Source organism: Tupaia chinensis, unplaced genomic scaffold (assembly GCF_000334495.1).
Source record: "Tupaia chinensis unplaced genomic scaffold, TupChi_1.0 Scaffold000063_1, whole genome shotgun sequence".
Lineage (NCBI taxonomy): Eukaryota > Metazoa > Chordata > Mammalia > Scandentia > Tupaiidae > Tupaia > Tupaia belangeri.
The window spans coordinates 7,940,498-7,946,497 of NW_006159521.1; positions in this window are offsets into that span (position 1 = coordinate 7,940,498).

Here is a 6,000-nt window from a genome sequence, read left to right on the forward strand (position 1 = left end):
TCTTCATTCAAACAGGTTAGATGGGCCATGATATCAGTGCCAAGAGTCTGCAGAGAAAATTCCAAACCTCAAGGGAGACACCAGATTCCTACTTGGCCTTTCTCCAACACACAGGTCCCAAACAGGTGCATAAATATGCCCTACTGAGACTTCCCTTGGAATCCTGGACTGCCTCTGTCTTGTTTGTGGAGTGAACTATGCTTGCCTCTTTCTCTAGAAGAAAGCCTACAGCTATATGCTGGCTTCCTTGTAGAAAAGAGAAGAGTAAACTTAAGGAGAAAGCCCCAGTGACAGATTTCAGCTTGTAAGTAATGGCTAGAGAAGCTCTGGGGAAAAAAAGACTATAGGGAAAAATTTACCCTGTTAGATATTAAAGTATACCATCAAGATCCAATAACTCAAACTGTGTACACTGGTACATGGATGACGGAAGAGGCAGAACAGAAATTCAGAACACTCAAATAAAAAACTCTGAATTCAGTGTTTGATAGAAGAGACATCTTAATTCAGAGGAATAAGGTAAAGACAGACTTAAAAAATAGTACTGAGAGACCCAGGGAAAGATAGCTATAAGTTGGATCCATACCTCACACCATATACTAGGAAAAGCTTCAAATGGGCTAGATTCTTAAATGAAAAAGTAGAAATCATAAAATGACTCAAAGAAAATATGGGTAAATTATTTTTTAACTTTTTAAACAGGAAACGCTGTGACTTAAAATTCAGGAGCTATAAAAGATGGATAAATTCAACCACATTAGGACTGGCCCTGTAGCCTACTGGTTAACGAAGTCCAACCCCACATGGCCAACCATGGTTTGAATTGTGACCTCCGTAGCTTGAAAACATGCCAGCACATGTACATGCATGTCCCAAATCCCAAAGAACAGAGAAATGGAGAAGGCATTGAGGCAAGACCATGCCACATTGGTGCTTTCTCCCCCTCCTCTTTTTGGTGAGAATATGCACCCTCTGGCTATTTAAAAAGAATTAAACTACATTAAAGCCAACAAAAAATGTCTGGTGTCAAGTAAACAAATAAAATAAAGGCACCATAAGCAAAGTCATAAGATGAATAACAAAGTGAGAAGAAGTCATTGTAACTCATAACACTGAGTGCTAATCTTCCTAATCTATAAAGAATGCCTAGAAATCAAGTAGAATAAGACTAGCAACCCACAGGAAAATGGGCCAAAGGCAAGAGGAGACATTTCACAGATAAAGGAACACGAATGGCTCATTATCATATGAAAAGATCTTCAACCTCTTTCCTAAGGTTAAAAAAAAAAATACAAATTAAAACACAGGTCTCATTTATCCAATTGGTAAAGGTTAAAAACTTTGACAATACCCCTTGATGACAAGGCGAGGGAAAGTAAGAAATGGACCAACTCTGTTAGAGACGGATTTGGCAACAGCCATGAAAGTTGCAAATACATTCACTTCTTACCCAGGATTTCCTTCCTGAGAATTTACTCTGTGGATGTATCTGCACACATACGAAATGAAACTAATGCAAGGTCGTTCAGTGCAGTATTGTCTGCAATTGCAAAATACTGAAAACATCCCAAGTGTCTACCTAGAGACCAGATAGCTAAACTGGGACACATCTCTCAGTGGACTGCTTTGCATCTTGGCTGAAAAACACTCTGTTCTGATTTGAAAAGATCTCTGGAACACATTGCTAATTGACAGGAGGGAGGTACAGAATGGTATCTAGAGTGTGATACCTTATATATAAAAGGGTGGGTGGGATAAATAAATTCGTATACATTTTTATCAGCATAAAGAAACATTGGAAAGACAAAAAAAGGAATAGAACTGGTTACTCATGGTGGGAGGGGGAATGAAATAGATGACATGGGGTGAAGTAGGGGTGGGTAAGACTTTTCAAATTGACTCTATTTTATATGCTTCTAATTTATAAGACATACAAACAGTTAGCTCTTTGAAAAATAGTTTTAAATAAGAGAAAGATTCCTGCTTGCACGTCACATGATATGCGTTGTCTGGATGCTGCCCACTTCCCCTTGAAGCCCCTTCCATGGCCCAGAGGACTCTGGGAGCTGACCTCTCTCTGCCTGACTGGGTGGACAAAGGTTCTGCTCAGCCTCATCTATCTTTATGGCTTACTTCCTGCCTAGCTAGAGGTCTGACCATTCTGCCTTGAGCCCTGTCTTCACCCATCTTGACTTTGGGACCTTCGAGGTCCCCTGTTGAATAGGTCAGGGGGTCGGTTTGACCTGGGAGAGTAAAGGTGGCCAGGTGGGGGACATCCTATGCAGGCAGCTGCTTCTCCAGCAGAGCTGAACCTGGCAAAGTGCTTAGAGCTGCAGGGAGCCATGGTGCAAAGAACTCTGCAGAGGGAAGCTGGCTTGGAGCAGCAAGGGCTGTGCTAGAACCCAAAGGTGTGCTCTCAGCTGACTCAGCTTTGGAGGTGGTGGAGCAAGCAAAGGGTGGCAGGTGCTCCTAGGCCAGGAGACTTTGTTAGAAACCCCCGTCTGTCCCTGGCCCTTCCAGGGGCCTTTGAAAAACGGATGGTTCCCTGGAAGCTGGTCCATCTGATCTGGGCTGGTGCTCCTGGAGTGCTGGGAGCGAGATATTTTAGATGTGTCAAAAGCGACAAGTGTTGGAAAGTGCCGCTGGCATCTCTGGGAACTCACAGTTCACACTGGCAAGATGTGCCAGGCTCTTTAAAAACCTGAACTCCAGAAGAAATCTGAAAGTCTTCACAACAGGCACTCCTACCCAGCTGTCCCAGATGTGGGTGACAATAAGGTGGGCTCTGCAAGGAGACAAAGATTAGTAAAAAGGGAGCTAGGCCACAGCAGGAAAAGGAGGCTTTGAGGCAAGCAGGGCCAGGGAGGAGGAGGAGGAGGAGCAGATCAGAACAGAAGAGGCCAGCTGGGCCTGAGGACAGTCCACAGGGCTTGCAGCCGGCAGCACCAAGACTGTAAAGTCCGGGCCTGTCGAGCGCTGCTGGCCAGGACTGGGCAGGGGCTGCAGCCAGAACCAGTCTGAGGCTGGAGGCAAGCCCGGAGCCTTGGACCACAGTGAGACTGGAACAAGGCTCTAGTGTGTCTGGATTTGAAAACACGCTAGGGAGTGAGTTACTAGAATTCACCATTCACTCTGAAGCTAATGCATCCCAAGAGGAGGATGCCTTGGCGTTCTGCCTTCAGCATGGCCTTGTTCTGCGTGGAGTGTTCCTGGTTCTCTGCCTTGGTAGGGAGATGGCTCATCCCAGGCTACTTAAAAGCTAGAGTGGGAGAGACAGAGGCAGTGACTAGGGTAGGGTAGAAAGCACAGGGTTAGGCGAGTCATGGGAAGGGAGGAAAGTCAGCAGGCAAGGAAGGAAAGGATCCTGGATGTGGGCCACTGGGTTCTGGAGGCAGGGATGGTGCGAAACCCTGCGGGACCAGCCCAGCCTGCCTTCTGTAGAGGGGTGAGTGGAGGTGGGGGTCAGGATGGTCAGGATAGCACCAGCTCTATCTGCCCCAGGTGCTTTCCAGAAAAAAACCCTAGCAACTATCTTCTGACAATTGTCCTTTGCCCTCCCCCAAGCCCAACTTCCACAAGCAAGGGAGAGAGAGAGGAAGTTCATAGTTATTTCTGTTGTCACTGTGATCATGGTTATCATCATCATCATCCATGCCTGCATGTGTTGTGTCGCCTGTCTAACTTGCTGAGGCCTGCACTTGTCTTTCCATCCCTGATAAGCCCCTGACTTTTCCTGACTCCTCATTCGCTTGCACAGCCCTCTTCTTCCAGGCACCGCTCTCCCCACTCAGCCATCTCCCTCTCCTTCCTCTTTCTTTTTCTTTTTTTTTGGGAGAGTTTTTTTTTTTTTTTTTTTTTGCTGTAGGGCATGCACACTTGCCAGAAAGACAGAGACAGACAGAGACAGAAAGCGAGAAATCACCCCCCAGGGGGGATGGCCACACCACAATCCCTTCTCCTCCATTCTCCTCTCGGGATCTTGGGCACACACGCACATGCGCCCAGCGTGAGTTTAAGCCACCAGGTCCAGGACTTGAACCACGGTTGACTACATGGGAGTCCAGTGACATAGCCATTATACTAACTGCTGGTCCCTTCTTCCTCTTTCTTTGCCTCTCACTAGCAGCCAGTTCAGCTCATCATTGCTGGAGCGTGTGCTCCCAGCTGGACTTGCTCCCACTCTGCTCTATTCACACTCACCCCACCTGCCCACCTTCCGACCTGCTCCGGCCAGAGCCGCTGGAGGTTCTGACTGCACTTGCAGATCCTTCTGCTTGGATCCTCTCTCCTCTTCCTACACCTTAGCCCCCAACCTGGAGGACCTGGAGCAGGGGGAAGTTCTCCTGAGAGCTGGTTGGGGGCTCCTCTGTGCTCCCAGCCCGTGTGCAGATCTTCAGGGCATGGCTCTGTTGACTTGCTGACACCATGACTAGGCTCCACGCTGTAGATGTCCTACTCATCCACAGTCCCAGCACCTGGCGTGAGGCCCACATGGGGGAGGGCTATTGCTGACTTGAATTATAGGGTAACTTCATTTTTCTGCCCTTCCCAGGTGAATTCTTGGTACAGTGAGCAACACCAGGAGGAAGGGGACGGCGGAGGAAGAGCCCCACGCCACTCTCCTTCTAGTGCCCAGTTTCCCTCCTTGCGATTGGGCCAGTACACAGCAAGCCCTGTCTCTGTCGACTGTCTAAGAGCGAGCTGGTAAGAAAAGCATTAACAGACAAGAAGAAAGTTCTAGACATTCTTTGGAATATTGGCTGGTCCTTGTTTTGATTCTTTGTAAAACCCTTCAGACCCCAAGCCAGTCTCCTTCCCCTTCTGTACTTCCTCATGTAGTTCAAGCCTTATAATGTGGTCTGTAAAAATGGCCTTCATGAAGGCTTTTCTGATCTCAAACCATTTCTCTCGATATTAATAGGGGTTACAGGGAGGAAGGAGTTTTGAGGCCAAGTCAATTTGGGAAGTGTTGTATTAAGTAACATGAATCAGGCTTCCCCTTGGCTGAAGGGAAACCTGAAGAAGCTACTCTGTCTGCATTCATTCTCTAGAGCGGGTGTGTGATACACGGCATTCACAAACTCAATGACTTTAGGATAAGCCATCTCCACCCCACATGTCTCTTCTTGGCCAAGTATTTCTGGGACTGAGATTCTGTGGGGCACGTGAGGAAATGCTGGACGACTCTCTGTCATGCCTGTATCTGTACACCCGTGCTCATACTCATCTCTGTGTTTTGCTGTTGTTGGTATTCTTTTTTTGGGGGGAGAGGTTTTTGCTATAGGGCACGTGCACTCACCAGAAAGACAGGGAGAGACAGAGACAGAAAGTGAGAAGTCATCCCCCCTGGGGGGGATGACACACTGCAATCCCTTCTCCTCCATTCTCCTCTTGAGATCTTGGGCACACACGCACACGCGACCAGTTTAAGTTACTGGGTCTGGGACTCGAACCACGGTCAGCTACATGGGAGTCCAGCGAGATAGCCATTATGCCAACTGCTGGTCCCCATTGGTATTCTTTAGAACAGGTTCTGCCTGCTCTAATCAAGGCAAGGTCTTACGTAGGACACGGGTCTGGGCACTTTAAGAGATGTGAGTTACAGGTGGTGATGCAGACAAATGAGAACAACATAACACCCTGAGTAAATGTTATTGTTGCCATGCTTTCATCACCAAGAAGGGATCTCTTTTGATTTGTTTATTTCCTTCCAGTCTTTTCCATGCAGATATATGTCACATAGGATTTTACTTATGGAACTTTAAAAAAAGGTTTTCACCATAGGGTATGTATGCTTGCCAGAGAGAGGCAGAGAGAAACAGAAAGAGACAGTGAAAGGGAAAGTGAGAAATCACCTGCTGGGGGGGTGGGCGGCCACACTATAATTCCTTCTTCTCTATTTTCTTCCTGGGATTTTGGGCACACATGCACATGCACCTGGTATGAGTCTCAAATCACCAGGTCCGGGACTTGAACTGCTGTTGGCCATGCGGAAGTACA